Source organism: Acomys russatus, chromosome 4 (assembly GCF_903995435.1).
Source record: "Acomys russatus chromosome 4, mAcoRus1.1, whole genome shotgun sequence".
Classification (NCBI taxonomy): Eukaryota; Metazoa; Chordata; class Mammalia; order Rodentia; family Muridae; genus Acomys; species Acomys russatus.
This window is the reverse complement of record NC_067140.1, coordinates 71418409-71441236: the sequence shown is the minus strand read 5'-3', so window position 1 is coordinate 71441236 and position 22828 is coordinate 71418409. Positions and strand designations below refer to the sequence as shown.

The 22828-nt window shown below is 42.4% G+C and overlaps 1 protein-coding gene across 9 annotated transcripts in view; it reads right to left on the bottom strand.

Annotated features, from left to right (window-relative positions):
- Plcb4 (phospholipase C beta 4) overlaps positions 1-22828 on the bottom strand; it is a 376936-nt gene that overhangs the window by 272745 nt on the left and 81363 nt on the right. For all 9 annotated transcript variants that reach the window (XM_051144704.1, XM_051144709.1, XM_051144703.1 and 6 more), the window contains exon 2: positions 22229-22298. The gene's annotated coding sequence lies outside the window, so the exon portion shown is untranslated. The remainder of the gene's footprint in view (positions 1-22228; positions 22299-22828) is intronic.

Genomic DNA, 22828 nt, shown 5'->3' with positions numbered 1-22828 from the left:
CTACTTAATGAAAATTGGATCAGGGATGAAATAAAGAAAGAAATTAAAGACTTCCTAAAATTCAATAAAAATGAAAGAACAGCATATTCAAATGCATGCGACACATTGAAAGCAGTGCTAAGAGGAAAATTCATAGCAATAAGTGCCTTCAGAAAGAAATTAGAAACATCTCGTATAGGCAACTTAACAACACATCTGGAAGCCCTGGAAAAAAAGGAAGCAGAAAAACCCAAGAGGAGTACATGGCTGGAAATAATCAAACTCAGGGCTGAAATCAATAAATTAGAAACAAAGAGAACAATTCAAAGAACCAACAAAACCAGGAGCTGGTTCTTTGAGGAAATCAACAAACTGTTAGCCAAACTAACTAAAAGGCAGAGATACACTATCCAAATAAACAAAATGAAAAGGGAGAAATAATAACAGACACTGAAGAAATACAAAGAATCATAAGGTCCTACTTCAAAGGCTTGTATGCCACAAAATTCTAATGGAAATGGACAATTTTCTTGATTATTTCCATTTGGCAAAGTTGAATCAAGATCAGATAAACAAACAGTCCTATTTCTCCTACAGTAATAGAAGCTGTCATTAAAATTCTCCCAACCAAAAAAATGCCCAGAGCCAGATGGTTTCATAGCAGAATTCTATCCGACCTTCAAAGAAGAGCTAACACCGACACTCTTCAAGCTACTCCACAAAATAGAAATGGATGGAACATTATCAAACTCCTTCTATGAAGTCACAGTCACCTTGATACCTAAACCACGCAAAGATCCAACAAAGAAAGAGAATTTCAGAGCAATTCCTTTTATGAACATTGATGCAAAAATACTCAATAAAATACTTGCAAACCAAATCCAAGAGCACATCAAAGATATCATTCACCATGACCAAGTAGGCTTCATTCCAAGCATGCAGGGATGGATCAATATATGGAAATCCATCAGTGTAATCCACCATATAAACAAACTGAAAGAAAAAAACCACATAATATCTCCTTAGATCCCAAAAAAGCAGTTGACTAAATCCAACAACCATGTTTAAAGTTTTGGAGAGATGAGGGATACAAGGCTATACCTAAATATCATAAAGGCTATATACAGCAAGCCAATGGGCAACATCAAATTAAATGGAGAGAAACTCAAGGAAATTCCTCTAAAATCAGGCACCAGACAAAGCTGCCCACTCTCTCCATATCTCTTCGAAATAGCTCTTGAAGTCCTAGCCAGAGCAATAAGACAACAAAAGGAGATCAAGGGCATCCAAATGGGAAAAGAGGAAGCCAAATTATCCCTACTCGCATATCATATGATAGTGTACATAAGTGACCCCAAAAATTCCACCAGAGAATTCCTACAGCTGATAAACATCTTCAGCAAAGTGGCTGGATACAAAATTAACTCAAAAAATCAGTAGCCTTCCTGTATAGAAATGACAATCATGCTGAGAAAGAAATTAGGGAAACAACACCCTTCACTATAGCCACAAGCAATATAAAGTATCTAGGAATAACTCTAATCAAGCAAGTGAAAGACTTGTTTGAAAAAAACTTCAAATCTCTGAAGAAAGAGATTGAAGATGACATCAGAAGATGGAAAGATCTCTCTTTTTCATGGATCAGGGAAATTAACATAGTAAAAATGGCTATCTTACCTAAAGCAATATAGAGATTCAATGCAATCCATATCAAGATGCCTACACAATTTTTAAAAGACATTGAAAGATCAATTCTCAATTTCATATGGAAAAACAAAAAACTCAGAAAAGCTAAAACAATACTGTACAATAAAAGAGCCTCCAGAAGAATCTCCATACTCAATCTCAAGCTGTACCATAGAGCAACAGTAATTAAAGCAGCATGGTAATAGCATAGATATAGGCTGGTTGACCAATGAATCGAACTGAAGACCCAGAAGTAAATCCACACACATATGGACACTTGATTTTTGACAAAGAAGCCAAATTCATTCAAAGGAAAAAGGATAGCATCTTCAACAAATGATGTTGGTCTAACTGAATGTCTACATGTAGAAAGATGAAAGTAGATCCATATTTATCACCATGCACAAAGCTCAAGTCTAAGTGGATTAAAGACCTCAACATAAAATCAGACACACTAAATCTGTTAGAAGAAAAAGTGGGGAAGAGCCTTGAACTCATTGGCACAGGAGACAACTTCCTGAAAAGAACTCCAACAGGCTCTAAAGTCAACAATTAATAAATGAGACCTCATGAGGCTTAGAAGCTTCTGTAAGGCAGAAGACATTGTTGACAGAACAAAGCAACAACCTATAGACCAGGAAAAGATCTTCACCAACCCTACATCTGACAAAGAGCTAATATCCAAAATATATTAAGAGCTCAAGAAATTAAGCACGACCCCACCAAATAACCCAATTAAGAAAGGAGATTCACAACTAAACAGAGAATTCTCAACAGAAGCATATCGCATGGCTGAGAAACACCTAAAGAAATGTTCAGTGTCCTTAGTCGTCAGAGAAATGCAAATCCAAACAACTCTGAGCTTCCATCTTACACCCATCAAAATAGTTAAGATAAAAAACTCAAGGGACAGCACATGCTGGCAAGAATGTGGAGAAAGGGGAACACTCCCTTATTGCTGGTGAGAGTGCAAACTTGTATAATCACTTTGGAAATAAATCTGGCTCTTTCTCAGAAAACTGGGAATAGGGCTACCTCAAGACCCAACTATTCCACTCCTTGGAATATACCCAAAAGATACTCCACCACACAACAAGGACATATGCTTAACTATGTTTATAGCACCCTTATTCGTAAAAGCCAGAACCTGGAAACAACCTGGGTTTCCCTCAGTCAAAGAATGGATAAAGAAACTTTGGTACATTTACAGTATGGAATACTACTCAGCTATTAAAAACAAGAAAATCCTGAAATTTACAGGCAAATGGATGGAACTAGAGATGATTATCCGGAGTGAGGTAACCCAGACCCAGAAAGATACATATGGTATATACTCATAATTGAACACTAGCCCAACAGAGATGTCCCCTGAAAGTCTTCACTTAGCAGGAAATTGGGATAGATACTGGGACTTCCTATTGAGACTCTAGGTGAGAGAAGTAAGGAAGAATGGGGAAATAGAAGGATCCAGAGGGTCCTAGAAACCTACAAGACCATTAAGGCTGCCGGATCTGGACACAGGCTGGTCAGCTCAAACTACTGTATCAACAAAGGACAATGCATGCAGTAAACCTAGAACCCCCTATCCAGATCTAGCCTATGAACACCACATTCTCCACAATTGTGTTAAGAGAAGGGACTGACTTGGACATGAACTCTGGTGCTCCCTATATGACCACTTCCCCTTGGTGCGGAGATCTGGTGACAACCAGAAGAAGAGTAAGCAGGCTACCAGGAAGAGACCTGATAGGCTGTGATCTTATAGTGGTGGACAAGGCCCCTTTCTGTCACAGACCTAGCAGAGGGAAATAGGATGAAAAAGGAAGGGAGGGGGAATGGAAAGATATAAGTGAGGGGATAACAGTTGAGGTGTAATATGAATAAATTAAGAAAAATTTTAAAAATACATAGATTTATTTTCATCTATGTGTGCAGGTGGCCTTGAAGGCTAGAAAGGGGTATCAGATTCCACTGGAACTGGACTTATAGGCAGCTGTGAGGCACCGGACAGTAGTGCTGGGAACTGAACTCAGGTCCTCTGTAAGAGCAGCAAGAGTTCTTAATCTCTATACTAGCTAGCACTCTAGCTCCAACCTAAGCATTTTACTGCACCTTAAAAAAGTATGCAGCAGTCAACAGAAGGCCCAAGATGACTTTTATCACTGAAATAAAGTTTGTTTTTCAGAACACATTGGTAATGCTTTGTGCTGGAAGTCAAATTTTGCTGTCCCCTGTAACGCACTGACAAAAAACTGCTCACAGCTTAGCACCACTGTGGAAATTTTGAGCATCAAATCAGAATCAGACTAGCCTTCATTGGAATGAGAGAGATTTAACTTTCAACAAGACAGGAACCTTCCACTGTTCAACATTCTCATTTCTACAATAGAGACACAAACTCTCTACCTCAAAGGGTTACTAGAATACTAAGAAACTCTATGAAAAGTACACAATAAACTGTTTAGTATAAAGTAAGCACTCTGTAAGCTGAGGAAATTCCCTACCACTAAGTACTATGCTGTGGCACACTATGCCTATAAATCAGCTCAAATACACAGGCGTTCATGGTGGCACTTTGCAATCACAACAGTTTAAACAAGAGCATTTCCATTTGCAATCTGCACATAAATCAATAGAGGACATTGTTAAGCATGTGGACTGTGACTGGGGCTTCCAGGAGAGCCTGAGGCTCTGCATTTACAGATAATGGTCCAGGGACTACAGTCTGAGTGTCAGATATCCAACAGTGAATCCTTCCAATACCCTTTCTCTGGCAAGTCCAAGCGCACTAGACAATGTCTGTCAACCTTGAGTCTACCACTCAACATGACTTCCCCACAAAGCTACACAACTCTTGGTCAAAACCGTGGACCACTCAAGATAACAACTGTTAAACAAAGACTACAATTATTAGAAAATCTAGAAGCCCGCAGAAAGATCTTGCGTTTTCTAATGAAATAGGCCCAGCTTCAAACTCTAGCTTCGGCTATCCTAGTTGTTTATGACCAGACTGATTTTAAGACTTACCAGTGAAAGTTTCCTTACTTGTAAATTGCTGATAGTAATCTACCTAAAATTTTGAGATATTTCAAATAAAAATATGCATTAAAAAAAAAAAAGACTGATTCTCACTTTGTAAACTAAGCTTCCTTGGAATTTATTATGATTTTCCTGCCTCTCTGCCTCCCAAATACTAAGATTATACGCTGTGGCATGCCCAGCTATAAGACACAGCTCAGAAAAAAATGTACATGCTAGTATGCACATATTCTTATGAGCTGATACACAGTATGCAATAACAAGATGACAGCTGCCTCTCCAGTACAGTTGGGGCAATGAATTAATCACTTGTTGCTTTAATCATTGGCCAGTTATTGGCACTCGGCCCAGAGGCCTCTCTTTCCAGCAAACTATCTGAAGACTAAACACAATTCAAATTTCTTTTTATGCTATTTCTTGTTGTCATACTAGTGATTTCCCTAGAAGAAGAAACTTAGTTCCTATTACACTCTAATTGTCAACACCGAAAAAGTGGAAGCTAACCATGTCATTCACAAAGCTCTTCTCTAACTGCGAATCTCTCAGAGGCTTCTTCTTCCTCTGAGATAAAAGCGGAAAAGCAGAAGTCATCTCCATCATGATCTTAAAAACAGACTACAATGATTTTTTTCAACTAGCAAAATATTACTATAAGAAATCAGTTTGTGCCAACAAAGGACAATGCATAGAGTAAACCTAGACACTTTGTTCAGATCTAGCCAATGGACAGCTCATTCCCCCAGAGTTGTAGGAAGAGCATATCATGCCTCTGACATGAACTCTGCTGTCCCCAATTTGATCACTTCCCCTTGGTGGGGAGACCTGGTGGCACTCAGAAGAAGGGGAAGCAGGCTAACCAGATGAGACCTGATAGGCTGTGGTCAAATGGTGGAGGAGAAGGTCCCTTCTGTCAGTGGTCGAGGGGAGGGGAATAGTGTGAAAGAGGGAGGAAGGGACAGGAAGACACAAGTGATGGGATAACAACGGTGATGTAATCTGAATAAATTATTTTTAAAAATAAACTTAAAAAGAAATCAGTTTGGGGTGTCAAAGGTGGCTCAGTGGTAAGGATTAATTGTCACCAAGCCTGCAAGCGCCTCACAGATGGCATGAGCTTAATCTCTTCAACCTTTATGATGAAAAAAGAAGAAATTGACTCCTTCAAGTTGTCTTCCATACAAAGCAATGGCAGATATGCACATATATGCATACACAAGTACATAAAAATGAATTTGTCACTAACTCCGTAATTCTCTACATTCTTCCCTATTTCTTAGAGATGAAATGGTTTCTCTTTATTTTTAAGTTATGTATATTCATGTGTCTCTGTGTGGGTATGTACATGTGAGTGCAGGTGTCTGAGGAGGCCAAAGGCATCCAATCCCCTTGGCGCTGTCATTTCGGTCTACCGGACATGGGAGGTAGGAAATGAGCTTGGGCCCTCTACAAGAGCAGTCGCTCCTCTTAACACCTGAGACATCTCACTAGTTCCTAGATTCTATTTTTTTTTTTAATCTATAACACACACACACACACACACACACACACACACACACACATATACACACACATTTTGTGGACTTTTTTCCTCTTCAAACAGAAATTAAATTCTCCCGATCATCAGTTGTATAATTTGTATAAAGTTGTGAACCTGCTCTGTCCAGTATGTGCTGACATTGTACTGGACACCAGTTCACACTGAAGAATAAACAGATTATGTCTGTACCCTTGCTGATCTCGCTACTTACAACAGCTCCCACCTTGTGTCGAAAGCAAGATGCATTACCAACCAGCTCAGGTCCCAAACCTACCCCTGGCATAACAGACACTATAAGCCCCCTCTAGATAAACCACAGCAACGTTGTTAAGAGAATTAACGTGGACATAATCCTTTAGTCAGCACCCAAAAGACAACAGGTAAAACCTGCCAACAAAGACATGTGGACTGTACCACCAAATGGTGCTATAACCAGCACACCACACTTCCATGCTACAGTGCAGCAGCAGCCCCTTGTAATTCGGAGCCTGTAAGAGCATTCGTATATACACATCATCAATGTGTATACTTGGAATATGGCAACCTTTTCCTATCCATGAGCTACTTGACAGGCTGACAATCTATCAGAAGCTTCCTGATGTTCAGTAAGCAGACATGGAAGTCAACTGTACCTGCCATGCAAGCCACACTTAACACTGTGCCACCTGCTTACAATTATAATACAAAATCCTGAATATCTACCTATAACCTTACCTTGGACATAGGGGCACTGAACAAGAATGAAGGCAGTTCTATTAGCCTTCTTTAACTTGTTAAAACTCTAGGAAGCTGAATGTCCATGGGTAGAGAAATGAGTTATTGCCTACACACTCATCTGAGTAGGATGAATACGAATTCATATGAATTCTTATGAATCACAGAAACTGGAGGATTTACAGAATGTGAAGGATTCCACAGAAATGGACTCAGGGTTTGGGGATATAGTTCTATTAGTAGAGTGCTTGCCTTGCATAGGAGTCTCTGAGTTCAAATGCATCAGGGCATAAACCAGGTGAGGTAGCATTTGCCTGCGATCCCAGATTCAGGATCTGGAGACAAGAAGAGCAGAAGTTCAAGGTCATCCTTGACTACATAGTTTGTTTGAGGCCAGCATAGGACACATGAGATCCTGTTAAAAACACACCAAAATCTCAAAATCACTCTCTCTCACACACAAACCCTCCCTTCCTCCCTCCTTTCCTCCCTCCTTTTCTCTCTTTCTCTCTCTCCCCCTCCCTCCCTCCCTCCCTCCCTCCCTCCCTCCCTCCCTTTTCCCTATCCAGGGAAATTATGTGATCAGGCATCAGTAAAGCCTTCAAATGCCGATTACTTCACTCTTCACACGACGAGTCTTAATTATAGCCACAAACAGTTCGTACTGAAACCAACAGGAAACCCCTTCCCATCACATGAAAACGCGGTAAATCACAGCAGTCATCTTAAACTAGCACAAGAAAAGACAGTTTACCTTTACAGCAGAGTCACTTTAGAATAATCCTGTGTTACTCACAGATACCATACATGCAGAGGCTTTGAACCAAAGAGGCGCCATTCCCAGCACCTCTGACTTGTGTGTATACGTACTCTAATGCATCACCCAATAGTTATTATGTGCTGCTGATCAAGCAGGGTCAACGTAAAACCACAGTCTAAGGAGTCTGCTTTAACATTAAAGAGTAACCACACCTTCTCTGACGTAATTTAAGGGAAGCCCGCCCACAGTCCTCTCCACATAGAAACTCAGAAGTGTTAAGCCGTGCGCGGCTTTAAGGCTGATAATTCATGCAACATCTTTGCTTGGACTGGCTGAAAACACAGACCTGACTGCCCTCAACACCCTTCAGCTTTATTGTCCTTAAGACAATTCTGAAGACAATGTATCTTCATCGTTTAGACAAGCTATTTCAAACTATGAGAGCTACTAACGCCGACAAGCCACAAAGCAATGTTAAGTGGTTTGCAGATTGAGTGTGGAAAGCCCAGAAAACCCCTTATGGAAAGTTGGACCAATCACTCTGATCTGATGACATCAAACAGCTTCTAAAACCTTTTATCACTTTCTCTCCCTCCCCTACTCCCTCCATTCAAACCCTGAGTTATGACACACGGCAGCATCTACTTCATATGGAATAACCCCGCTTGCTTTCACTTTGGTTTTAACATAATGATGCAGAAGGCTTCCTACTTAAATGCATTTATTTGTGGTTAATAAGCAATGAAAAACATTGACTGAAAACAGAATTAAAATGTACTCTGAATGGCTGCCACTGTGGAAAATACTTTACGGATCCCTACAGGGTGTGACTGAAGCACTGGCCTTGTGACTCACTATGTCACTAGAGATAAAGACAGCCACTCCATAGAGTTATCATGAAGACATGCCAAGGAACAGGAATTCAATTTGAATGAGAATTGCCAATAAAAGAACTAGCACTTTATAAATGCAGCCCCCTCATGTCTCATGAAAGTCTTCACTTATCAGGAAAAGTAGGACAGAGGGGAGGACATCCTATTGGGACTTTAGGTGAGAGAAGCATGGGAGAATGGGGAAATAGAAGGATCCAGAGGGTCCTAGAAACCTACAAGAAGAACATTATGATGGGCGGATCTGGGCCCAGGGGGTCCTGCTCAAACTATGACACCAGCCAAGGACAACATGTTCAAAAACTTCGAATCCCTACCCAGATCTAGCCAATGGACAAGACATTCTCCACAGTTGAGTGGAGAGTAGGGACTGACTTTCACACAAACCCTGGTGCCCCATATTTGACCATGTCCCCTGGATGGAGAGGCCTGGGGGCACTCAGAGGAAGGATAGCAGGCTACCAAGAGGAGACTTGATACCCTATGAGCATATACAGGGGGAGGAGGTCCCCCTCAGTCACAGTCATAGGGGAGAGGAGTAGGGGGAAAGCGGGAAGGAAGGAGGAATGGGAGGATACAAGGGATGGGATAACTATTGAGATGTAAAATGAATGAATTAATTTAAAAAAATTTTTTTAAATCCCTCCTAATAAATAGCTTAACCAAGGATTAAAAAAAAAAAAAAAAAAAAAGAATCATCTTCCTTTATATTCCTATTTGAGTAAAGCTACTTGAAAAAGAAGTTAAATCATATAAACAAAAAATAAAATGAGTTATGTAACAAAATAAATAAATAAATGCGGCATCCTGACCTATAGATTCGAAGAAAAGGATAAGGGACTTCTTCACGGCTCTAATGCATAGAAAATCCTTTTTCTATTCTGTTCAACAAAGTAACCCAACAGAAAGCAGCATGATAACTCTCCTTCCAGGAAGGAGTAAATCAAGGGTGCTTTCCTGGATTACATATTGTAATTGTATTCCTTCTCTTAGACAGATTCAAAATCTCTTGAGCTCTTTAGATGTTTTGGATATTAGCCCTTGGGCAGATGTAGGGTTGGTGAAGTCCTTTACCCAGTCTGCAGGCTGTCGCTTTGTTCTGTTGACAGTGTCCTTTGCCTTACAGAAGCTTTTAAGTTACCTGAGGTCCCACGTATTCCTGATCTCGGAGCCTGAGCTGTTGGCGTTCTGATCAGGGAGTTGTCTCCTCTGCCAATGAGCTCAAGGTTCTTCTCCCTTTTTTGTTTTGTTGTTGTTGTTGTTGTTGTTGTTGTTGTTGTTGTTGTTGTTGTTGTTTTTCCCCCGAGACAGGGTTTCTCTGTGTAGCCTTGGCCATCCTGGACTCACTTTGTAGACCAGGCTGGCCTCGAACTCACAGCGATCTGCCTGACTCTGCCTCCGCCTCCCGAGTGCTGGGATTAAAGGCGTGTACCACCACGCCCGGCTCCCCACTTTTTCTTCTAACAGATTTAGTGTGTCTGGTTTTATGTTGAGATCTTCAATCCACTTGGACTTTAGTTTTGTGCGGGGTGATAAGTAAGGGTCTATTTGCATTTTTCTACAAGTAGACACCCAGTCAGACTAGCATCATTTGTGGAAGATGCTTTCTCTTTTCCATTGTATGGTTTTGGCTTCTTTGTCAAAAATCAAGTGTTTAGGGCTGCCTTGCCAGGCCACAGTGGAAGAGGAAAAAACATTCCAGATGAGACTTGATAGGCTAAGGTCAGACGTTAGGGAAGGAAGGCTCCCTTTTCTGAGGATTAGGGGAGGAAGGAAGAGGGTATGAAGGACATAGGGTGGGACATGGAGATGATGAGGAAGGGAGCTACAATCAGGATATAAAGTGAACAAATAAAAAATAAATATAAAATAAAATTGAAATGCACAATACTACAAAAAAAATGTTCAAAAGTGCCATGGACTCAGAGTGAAGGTCAGTAGCAGTGGCTTCCCCAGCAAGTATAAGGCCCTATTTTCAATGGCCCAAAAGGAAGGAGGCCCACTATTCCCTACTTATCTGATATTTTTGTGGATTCTCTATAAAATGTCCCCCTAAGGCTCTTGTGCTCAAGGCCTGGCCTCCAATTGGTACAACTAAGGGCTACGGAGATCATGAGGACAGACCACATGAATGGGTTGCCATCGCTGACGTCATACCTGCATAGGCTAGTCATAGGAGGTAGGGCCTTGTTGGAAGAATCGGCCCATGGACACTTGACGTTGAGGACCATCTCTTGTCTCTGTCCTTACTAGGCTCTCCTGCCATTTCTTCATTCTCTCCCTCCACCCATCAGCTGCCTGGCCATCACTATATAAGTAGCCTCTTCACTCCACATGATGCTCTGCCAGTCCTCAGTCCCACACAAGGAGCTAGCTAACTCTCGGCCCAAACCATAAGCTAAACGAAGTCTTCCCTTTAAGTTTATTACTCTCAGTTAATGTTTCAAAGCAATAGGAATTTGACTAGCCCGCACATCAGATACCCACTTACAATCAGGCATATATTTCTTTGAATATGTTAACATCCTTCCTGATTCACACAACATGCCAAGAACTCCTGTTTTCTTGAATTTTACCACAGAAAATTTAAATTAAAGCCATTTTATGTGAAGAAGTTTTTAAATGTGCCCGAATATGAAGCAAGAATCTGTATCCTCTCTTTATCATTTTCTCCGTATGATTTCTATCACTAACCTCTAAGGAAAATTCTCTCTTTGTGCTTGGATCCTAATATAACACCTTAAGTGAGTCATAAAACACATGAAAAAAAAAGTCCCTTCAGACTAATGTGTTGTACCTCGTTCACACCACTATATCTGATGGGCATTTTGCCTAAAATAATGAAGGACAGAATGGCAACACTTTGTGGTGACATGAACCAGGGACCTGAGAGTTCAACCAAAGCCAAGTCCACACACTGTGGGATGATCCCACTTGATAAGCAGCTGGAACACTTAGTCTCATTAGATATCAGCTTCCTGGCACTCAAGTAGGCCCTGAAAAGAAGAGGCAAAGGATCCTGAAGGTAAGGTGAAGAAAAATGGTTAACAATAAAAGTATTGCTGATTGCAATGTAACCTTCAGGATGCCAGGTCGAGTAATCCCTTAAAGGCCAGATAATAAGGCCTGATTGCTTTTTGAATGTCACAGGTGCCTGCAAGAAACAGCCTGAAATTGTCGTTGCAATTTATGTGCAAGATGTCCAAAGTTAATTTCTAAAGTCTAAACCACTGCTCCCTCCACTCTCGAGTCTGTCAAATTAGCCCTTTATTTTCTGCATCCTTTATATGACCTTTTTAAGCCTTAATTCCACCATCTAAGAATGATTTTATAAGTGCATCATCCTCTTGGGGTTGCTGAGAACTATACACAGCACATCGATCACGCCATTGCTGGTGTTAGCTTCCTGAATAATGGCCACTGGTTCCCTTCATATGACTTCTTAAAAAATTACCTATGACGATGGAAAAAAAAATTACCTATGAGAGATGACTGAAGACACAAGAAAAATCCACAAAAAAAAGTCTTCCCGCTGGCTATCACAACTGGAAATTTAATAGACATATTCTGACATTATAAAGTATATATAATTGAAGCAATTTACCCAAGTAAGACCAAAAAAAAAAAAAAACTCATCCTATGAGCAGAGTCTTCACTTATGATATTTGCTGCTAACTGGCTTAAAAATGCTCTCTACTAGCCGGGCCATGGTGGTGCATGCCATCAATCCCAGCATTTGGGAGGCAGGGGCAGGTGAATCTCTAAAATCAAGGCCAGCCTGTTCTACATACAGACAGAGTTCCAGGACATCCAGGGCTACACAGAGGAAACCCAGTCTCAGGAAACAAACAAACAAACACCACTGACACTGTCTCTCTTGTAGTCCTGTAAAATCTAGAACTCTAATCTGAATCCCAGTAAAAGTTAGGTTATGTTTCTTCTCAGGCTTGCCCTTTTTCTCAGACCACGAAAACCTAGGCTGGACTACTGGACAAGTAGAAACTGCATGGAGAAAAATCACCCCATTACAGAGCAGCCAGTACTCAGCTACAGCCGGCCTATGCTACATCCTGTACCCAACCCAAATCAGCAGAACCATCTATCGACCCATGGCTGACCTTAGATGTGCTCAGTGATCTACACAGGGCCACCAGAGCGTGCAGCTCATCCACTGAGTCTATAAAAGGCTATGTTTTGCCACAGCAATGACTAAAGTCACTAACATTTTCGCTTCCTGAGGATGAGCCCCTCCAGATTAATACTCACCACACTAAGGTCTTCAGGCACTACTTCTTTCAAATGGTCACTGGGCAAATATGAGAAGGATCAAATGAGAATGGAAAATGCTGTTCCAGATGTTAGACTCTGCTGAGATATGACATGATGCAAGGTATACAATAGTATGTGATGGCTAGTTAGTGACTGAATACCTTAAAGTAAACTGGTCCAAGTGGGCAGTGCGACATGGGAAAAAATGGAATCAAGATGGCAGTACAGAGAGATGGGGACCTGGGCTCTAGACTATATTACAAAATCAAGGTGTGTTTTTATTTCATATTTCCTTACCATGAACTTCCATCTTCAAGCAACTGTTACTTTGTACTTGGCTATTGAGAACAACTAGAGTCGACCCTCATTCATCACAGAAACTGGGCTCCTTAGACTAACCCCTTTGGACATACCCCCTGACCTTACAGCTCCAGGATCTTCTCAGCATCTTTCACAACCCTGAAAAGCATTTCTCCCACAGAAAAAGAGGCATTGCTTTTACCTAGACCCCTCATAGCAGTTGGCTTTTCTCTGCTCTCCAAAAGAAATGCAGAGCCCTCGCTCACACATCACTTTGCTCGAGGGGCTATAGCTGATTTTCATATTCATCCCTGGTGATGAGCAGAGAGCGAGCTGTGCACAGAAAAACAGGAGATCTAAGCGAGCTCTGCCCCTATGTGCACACAATAAGCCCAGTATCTTTCACAGAATGAAAAATATACCTGGCTTCTGTGTTTAGACTCTTCCTCTTGGCTCTTCTTTAAACATCTAATTATGAAGAAACTTTATGTGTTTAGATCTTTTTCTCTCCTGGGGGAATCCAAAAATCAAATTCGCTTTGCCAACACAGCCAGGAAAACAAATCATTTGCGTTGTGCCTGAGCCATACGGCTCCCTTCACAAACACCAGCAGAGCCTGCACAGCTTTGCTCTCACAAAGCCATTTGGGAGAAGATTTTTTTTTATGGCAACAGAGGAAATATTTCTACCAAAACAACACCTACACTTTGCTGGAGATATTTTCAGGAGGTTTCCTCTACTGCCATTTAAGTCGTCTGCATATGTGGCTTCAAAGTCTGGCTCAAAGTGAGGCTGCTGGGCACCATGGGAAATTTCTTGATCAGTTATTGCATGAGTAACCGGGAGTAGGTCACTTCACCTGGCAAGACCTCAGGCCTAAACAGATCTCAGCCCCTTCAGGAGTCTAAGAAAGGATGCAATGATGCACAGTTACCATGCAGATTGCATAATAGGAATTCAAAGAAACCACGGGCAGTGAGAGGATCTGCAGCAACTTCAGTGCTACGTTAACTTTAAGGACTTTGGGGGACAGGGATAAAGATATGCTGTAGTCAATGTGGCATGGTGATCAGACTCCACTTCGGGACCAAAAAGGTGGGTGCCAAAGCTGTGTAAGTGAGGCAGACAGAAGACTCAGAGCCTCTCTAGAGACAGCCCTCCGTTGTCAGTGAATAAGACCTGCACCTGCTTTGGAGATACCTTCTGCAAAGCCGGAACCCCAGCTCAGCTTCTCCCTTAGCTCCATCCTGAGCCAGCCCTTCCCTCCATAGCCTGGATATATAGAGCACTCCCGAGGAAACCTCTGTCTAAGGCCCCCAGCTTAGAGTCCCTATCCCAGGAAACCCAAATTGAGACAGCACAGACACGTTTGTTGTTTAGGTGAAAAAAAAGTAAGTCCCACAGAGGACAAGAAACATGCTCAGTCACACAAACCATGAGTGGTGATGCTAGAACCGGAGGCCAGTGTCCTCAAAGTGCCATTCTCTATCATTTGATGGCATTTCCACTCTTTCGACTAATAGGATAAAATGTCGGATAGTGTCCTCACAGTAGACTTCAAGAAGCAAATTAGCACAAGGAGAAACATTGTAATAATAAAAAGGCAACTTCCAGGCTACCCGCAGGCTGTCATTTGCCCTGGTCCAGTAACTAGCAACTGCAATGGAACAGGAGAAGAATGGGTCTGGTAACAGGGTGTGGTGCTATTTAGAGCCTAGGGGCTGGACCCACCTGATTACAACAGCACAGGCTCCCAAGAGGTGAGGGTGGAAACCATGGCATTGACACGGCTTCTCCTACACTTTCTGAGAGTAGAGAAATAGCGAGATACCGTGGCTCTTCCTCCACCCCACCTCTCACCAGCACTTACTCCCCGAGTCCACCCAGGTGCCAGACAACAATACAGCCTGGGAGCAGGAAAGAGGAATGGAACCCATTTAATGAACAAAACTGTGCTTTATCAGCCCAAAAGTACAGCAGGAAAGTAACCAGCAAGAGACATAAACAGTCTGGGAGTAGACTCGATTGAAAGCGTGAGTCTACCTGCAGCCGCTGAGATGGCAAGTGACCCCACCCCCCACCCCGCACACTCTAGAAGCCCCAAGCAAGCATGCCAGGATGATACAGACACTCACACACTACCTGGTTCTTTAGGAGCACGGGGCTCGGTTACTGCACAGCTTAAAACCTGAGATCTAAAAGGCTGCCAGGCATGATGGCTCACACCTATAATCCAGCATTGGTGGGACAATTCAAGGACAGCCTAAGCTATGTAGCAAGCAAGACCCTATTTTAAAAAAAAAAAAAAAGTTAATAACACACAAAAAAAATAGTGGTTGGGCTACGGCTTAGTAATGTAACATTTGTCTAAGGCTGATAAAGGGTGGGGGTCCTATCCCTACCACCAAAAATGAAAAAAAAAAGTGGGGGCTAACTATTTCACATTATTCTCCATTAAATAATTGTTTAATCTGATACTTCAAACAGGTTTCTATCGCAAAATAGCTTATTTGACGGTGCTTAAATGGGTAGACTTTCATTACCCAAATGTTACGTATTCAGTTCAAGCTACTCCTCTCAATTGTGAGCTAAAGTAACTGCTGGCGTGCCTGCTGTCCCAGAAGGCTACATCTACCTTTACAAGTTCATATGCTATTCAAAAAAGTAAGAGCTAGAACACAGATTCTCCTCGGAAGTCCTCTACTGCCATCTCCTCATGCAACAGATATTTGAGGAGGAAGAGGCAGGAAAGAGACAGGAGAGAGAAATAGAAAACAAAACCAGATTCCCAAAGATGGGCAGCCACAGTGCAGCAAGCTTTGGCTTCCAGAGACGAGCACAGCATGACTCTTCTCTAATTTCCTTACTTTAACACTTTTCTTATATTATGGTCCCTGCAGAGAAGATGTGATTTATTCTTTCATACAGACTGCAAACAGATTGTAGTCCGTCCACCCTCCAACGAAACTTCTTTGAGGTCATTAGAGCCCAAATGTCTTGAGAGAGGGTCAGGGGTTGAGACCCAGCTCAGCTTGTTTGGTATCACATGGACCAATTATCTTCTCTGTGTCTGTTTTCTCATTTCCATCTGACACAATGTAGCCACAGTCCTTTCAGCCCCAAGTGGAATGATCCCACACGAAGACAACCCTTTCCAGAACCAGATAAACCATCTCTTCCTTGACATGGCGCAGACGTCTTATTTCCGAGGCTGCTTCCAGAATTAAAAGTACAATCTGTGGTCATGGTAGAAAAAAAAAAAGTCTGACCTCATTCCTCACTCGGTGGACTGTGATCTCATCCAGCAATTCTTACACTGGATCTAGGGTGGTCTGAATACACAACGAACTCAATTCCTCTCCTTTCCTGTAGCCACATACTCTGCCATGTAACCTTCAGGAGCCATTCTCCTCTGTCACAGGCCACACCTACCTTTGGCCAAGAGGGTAATAGCAAACATGATGTAAGCAAGGGCTTTGGAAGCTCTTCCACAGCAAGCTTGTTGCCCTCTGTTCTTGCTCCTGTGTCACACCTAAGCAAACATGCTGGATCTAGTACCATCAAGAATTAAGGGCACACACTTCAGAAACAAGTCACCTCACTCTTACTACATAAAGCCACCCTACATTACCGACAGAGACACACAGGTCAACCCAGTTGAGGTCTGCAAAGTTGTCTGCCCAGTCCACAGGGGGCCACAGACACAGCTGTCAACTGAAGTCAGCTAAGCCCAGATGGATATCAGGGAACCCTGTAAACTACTAGGATAGGGACATTTTAAAAAAATAAGTATTTTCAGAGCTGGAAAGATGGCTCAGCAGTTAACATTCCTTATTGTTCTTTCAGAGGACCAGGATTTGGATGCCAACACCTACATGCTGGCTCAAAACAATCTGTAATTCCAGTCCAAGGAGGTCACCCCCTATCATGACCCCCATGGGCACCAGGCAGAAGCATGGTGAACATACCTATATTCAGGCAAAACACCCATACTCAAAAATAAAACAATTAAGTCCAATTTCATTTTTGTCTTTTTGAAACAGGGTTTCTCTGTGTTTCCCTGACTGTCCTGGAACCTGCTCTGTAGGTCAGGATAGCCTCAAACTTGGGGATCTGCCTGCCTCTGCCTCCTGAGTACGTGGACTAAAGGCATGCACCATCACACCCAGCTAATTTTTTTTTTAATTTTGCAAAGATTTTTTTTAATTTTATTTTTAAGTATGTGTGTACATCATGGGGGGGGGTGGAGACAGGTGTGTGCATATAAGTGCCTATGGGGGCTGTAGGCATTAGATCCGCTGCACTGGGACTAGAGATCCAGGCAGTGGTGAGCACAGTGAGTGCCAGAAGCTGAGCTCCAGGCCTCAGCCAGAGCCAGTATGCCGTGCACTCATAACCACTAAGCCAGCTCTGCAGCTGACTGCCCACAGATACACTGCTGCCTGGAGTTTTATGGTTGCCTGTTATGCAGCTTACTATGGCAATACACAATCCCATTCCTGAGGATGCCTTCAGCCCAACTGTAAGGATCATTTGTAGAATAAGAGCTCAGAGTAGTGTGATCCTCCGTGCTTTCAACACATCAGCACGGCCAAGGCTCTCAAAGTCCCAAGATAATGAAATTGGCTGAACTTTGTCTAACCCATATTTTACACAGCTGGTTTTACCACAGACCTCCAAGTTCAATCCCCAATCAAATTACCCACGAACCCGCCCCCAACCCTCCCAGCAGCCTTACAGACCAAGTCTAGGCTGAATGTCTATCCAACTTCTTTGCTTACATGGACCATGCATTTTATTTTCTCTTCCATGACCATTAACAGGCCCTCCAAAACAAAAACAAAAGCCACCCCAGAAGCACTCTGACATCATAAAACCTTATGCTCATAAGGACATATGATTAGAAATTAAGGGTGAATGATCAAATATCTAAAACCTGGAGACAGTGCAATCATCTGATGCGCAAATAATCTCTAAAATGTCAATATTCCTGGTTGGCCTTTGCTGACCTGACCTAGGCTCCCTGTCCACTTCCTCCCTTGCTGCCCTGACTCCTACCCCATATGTACTACGCATCAGCAACTACTGTTTTGTTCTGCAACTACTACATTTGATTGCATCAACTGGGCCAGGGACTTCTGCTCTGAAAGTTTCCAGAGGTAGGTCACGTGTGATGTGACCCTGAAATCCTGGTTCCACACTCCTTTGACTGAGAAGGAGTCCCCAAAACATGATGGTCTTTAAACATGGCAGTTTTCCTTCTGGCTAGGCCTAGGCAACACTAAACCCAACATAGTCAGTGGCCACAAGGTGGCACCATATCAGCTGGTAAATAGAAACACCCACTATATAAAGTATCGACAATCATACAGACTTCAATTTCAGATACTCAAACTTGGCACTACATTCAGAAATACAACCCCAACATAAAATTTGATTTCTACAATGTGGAGTTTCTTCTGCAAAGTTCCCAGCTCTTCTTAGTTACATACAAATCTGAACACCAACAGGATTCATACAACTAACTTCGTTCTTTCTTCATGTACTGGGTCAGACAGTGTTTCGTCAAAGCTTTAACTGGGACCCTCAGACCATGATGCGAGATCTAGCCCTGATGGAATTCACCTGGCATTACTGTTTTTCTACTACAAACACCTACCATTTGGTGCTGACTCCATAATGAAAGAGGTCCTTGCTTCCTGCACTGTAGGTAGCTCAGAAATGAATAATCAAGTATTGAACGGGGAAGGTACAAGGCAAGAGGGCAAAAAGGACAGTTGGAAGTAGAAAAAATGAATATGTAAGATGGGTACTGACCACAATTAAGACTGAGCTTTCTGAGTGTTCCCTCTTTATCTTCTTCTCTGCCCAACCTCAGGAAGAGAAAACTACAAACACTAAGCAACAGAAGAGAGACGGTGAAGAAGAGACACCTGACCCCTGCATTCGCCAGCCAGAGTGACAGCTATGAATTCAGAACTAATGGAGAGGCAGGCATTTTTAAAGATTTTATTTTTGTCTCATTTGTATTTACGTGTGTGTGTGTGTGTGTGTCCATGCAGACTTATGCATGTATTTCAGTGTTTGCAGAGGCCAGAAAGGGAACTGGATTCCTAGGAAGGAGAATTACAGGCATTGAGATCCACACAAAGTGTTTGCTCACTCACTTCAGAAGAACACTGTGTACTCTCTACCGCTGAGCCACCGTTCAGCGCTAAACCCACATCTTTGGAAGTTAGGACATTTATCAAAAAACAAAAGAGACACTCATAAAACAGAAACAGGATACGATCATATATTTTCCTAATCAGGAAAAAACTCCTTTTACTTTTTGGAGATAAATATTTTTAAGCATTTGTTGGGCATGGAGGACTCACTCCCAGAATCCTGTTAGGTCATGAAAGACACACAGAGCCCAGTGGTTTGTATTTTCTGCTTCATAATACCTGGGGTCACCAGAGAAATACTTCTACTTCTACCCTAGACATGAAGTTCTCTATTCCAGTAACTGAGGGAGCTGTCATCTTTAAAACAGACAGTCAGAAATGAGAGCAAACACAAAGTGTGTGAGAACTGAAAAGCCTGAAGATGTGTCATTTGATTCCAGACCTCAACGCTCAATATTCTTTGGTTGCTTGCAGGGAGAGCTGGAATAGGTGCTGTCAACTTCAAGGTCCTACCAGCCGACACCATGCACTTGAATAGGAACTCCAGGCTGGGCACAGTGCAGCCTTGCTCCCCAGGATGGAATTCCATTTGAGCTCTCCTTTGCAGCATCCCTCCCTCCCTCACTGCATCTGAAAACAAGGGCTACATGGGATTTTTACCACTTAGGGAAATACAAAACATCTAGAAGTTGGTTTAACCCTTAAAACCTACAATTAAGAAAAGGCACATTCAGCTGTTGCTTTATCATTCTGCCACCCCAGGAAGCACTTGAACGTGTGTGTGTGTGTGTGTGTGTGTGTGTGTGTGTGTGTGTGTCTGTATGTGTGTGTCTGTGTGTGTGTGTTTGTGTGTGTGTCTGTGTGTCTTATTTGCATTCCACCTGAAATCCTTTTAAACACTCCATATAGAAGTATAAGGCCTCACAACTGGCCACCAGTTACATGAGGAATGAGACAGCAGGCATATTCTGTGCCTGACACTCCCTTTTGTGACAGGCCTACAGTGCTGGAACCCTGCTTCTCGGAGGAATTCTATACTTTGGAAACGCTCCAAAAAATCATTTCTGCCTCCCACAGCCTGATTTTCTGCATGCATTCTTTCGAAAACTATCTCCATCCCCTGGGAAGAAAGAAAGAGAACTGATACCAAATTAAAAAACGGCAGCCTTCTGAAGGTCTCTCATGCAAAGCTTCACAAATAAAAGTGATTCCTTGAATTTGGTTTCCCCTTTCTCTCCACACAAAGTTAAATCCCTCAAGGTTGTCCATTATTTTCATTTATAAAAGTCTCTCCAGGTAGGCAAGTCAACATGCCTGCTGCAGAAGGAAGTCTAGCCAGCTAATCCCCAACCCACAAACCGCAGCGACTAGAACTCCCACAATGCCAAGCAGCGCCCGGCTGGCCCCAGTTTCTTGCCAATGCCGTTCCTTAATTGGCCATGAATAGTTACGGTCAGCCCAGGCAATTTCTGCACCCTGGATAGCATAATCTCCTAAAGCATCAGCTGCAAGCTTAAAGTCCAAATTTTGAAAGAGCATCTAATTAATAATCATAATAATAATGATGAAAATGGTGCCAGATTGCTGTGAGGATTCTAGCGTTCACAGTGGAAGCTCAGCTAGCTGAACCAAATTATTCTCCTACTGTCCTTCCAATTCTTTCTATTACTGGTTTTTTTTTTTTTTTTTTTTTCTTTTGAGATGTTGTCATTATATATCTCATGCTGCCCCGGTTCTATCAATTTAGTGTGTGTGTGTATACATGTGTGTGTGTACGTGTGTGTATGTGTATGTGTATATGTGTGTATGTGTGTCTATGTGTGTGTGCACATGTGTGTATGTGTGTGCATGCACATGTGCGTGTGAATGTGTGTGCATGTGTGTGCGTGCACGTGTGTGTATGTGTGTATGTATGTGTGTGTGTATGTGTATATGTGTGTATGTGTGTCTATGTGTGTGTGCACATGTGTGTATGTGTGTGCATGTGTGTGCATGCACATGTGCGTGTGCATGTGTGTGCATGTGTGTGCGTGCACATGTGTGTGTATGTGTGTATGTATGTGTGTGTGCATGTGTGTTTTAAATCATGGTCTCTTTGCACAGCAGTTGAGGATGATCTTAAACTTCTTATCCTCTTGCCTCCACCTCCTAAAGGCTGGAATGGACTATTTAGTAAAGAAATTTTCTGGAACTGCATAGTACTAAAGGCTGTGATTTCAAAATTCAGAATCTAGTCACTAGCCAACACTGACTGAACAAAGACACTGCCCAAACAGAAAGATCATTGCTGACGGCTGCCCCCAAGGAAAGCACAAGTCTAATCAAAATGATGTCTCCAAATGAATCTGTTGCATCTGTGGAGCAAATAGTTCCTGCATGCTTGGCCCACACTGCATGCAATAAAGACAAGGCTGTCTCGAACCTCCCTTGCTCTCATGAAACTTCATCCTGGAGGCGGCATCCTGAAGAGAAGATACAAGAGAATGGTCTGGCTACCAGAAGATCCTAAAGGCATTGCACCTCTCAGAGATTGTAATATTAAAACAGAAAAGTAAAACAAGACTAAACATGGCCAAAAATGTAAGGAGATTAGGGTTTTTTTTTTCTTAAAAATCTAAAGATATTGATTGTAAAGAAAGTGACTCAGTCATCGAAAGAGGGTGCAGAGAACCTGAGACAGGCACGAGTGAGTAACAGCACTCAGCAAATATAGCCAGCAAGGCATGCACAAGGTAGGTAGTAACAGATACAGTCAGAGGCAACCAGGAGGGATTGTGCCAGCCCACAAAACCCTTCTTAGGGCTTTGGCTTATATTCTGAATGAGACAGGAAGCCACTGCAGGTTCCGAGCAGAACAACATTATCAAACACATTTTGAAATACGCACCCAGGCTGCTTTGTCTGGAATCCTCTGCAGGTGGCTGAGAACACGCTCGGAGAGAACAGCCAAAAGTCTCCTAGAGAATCCAAGCAAAGGAAACCAGGGGTCAGACCAGAAGGTAACGGTGAAGGCGATCAAAACCAGCTGCCTTCAGGACACATTTTTACTGTCAGACAGGATCACATACTGACAAACTGGATGTCAGCACCTGAAGACGCGCATTGGTTTTGTTTGTTTTGGGGTATTTGTGGGACAGCTACTTATTTTGCTTTTTTCTGCTAAAATGATGCCTTAGTTTATGTATTGGGCATCTCCTAAAAGTTTCAGTGTTTAAGGCTTGGTCCTCACTCGGTACTAATGGGAAATAGTGGAGCCAAGTCATAGGTGGCTGGGGATGAGCCACCAAAGGGGATATGTGACACTCCCTGTTTCTTTATTTCCCAGATGCTATAGGAGAACAGCGTCTCCAACAAATACTCCTGGTATCAACTTTCTGACTCACCAAAACAAAACCAACGGGACTAAGTGATCAGAGTACTAAACTTGGGAAACTCTGACCCCCAACAAACTTTCCTTCTTCTAAGCTGTATTCTTGGGGATTTATCT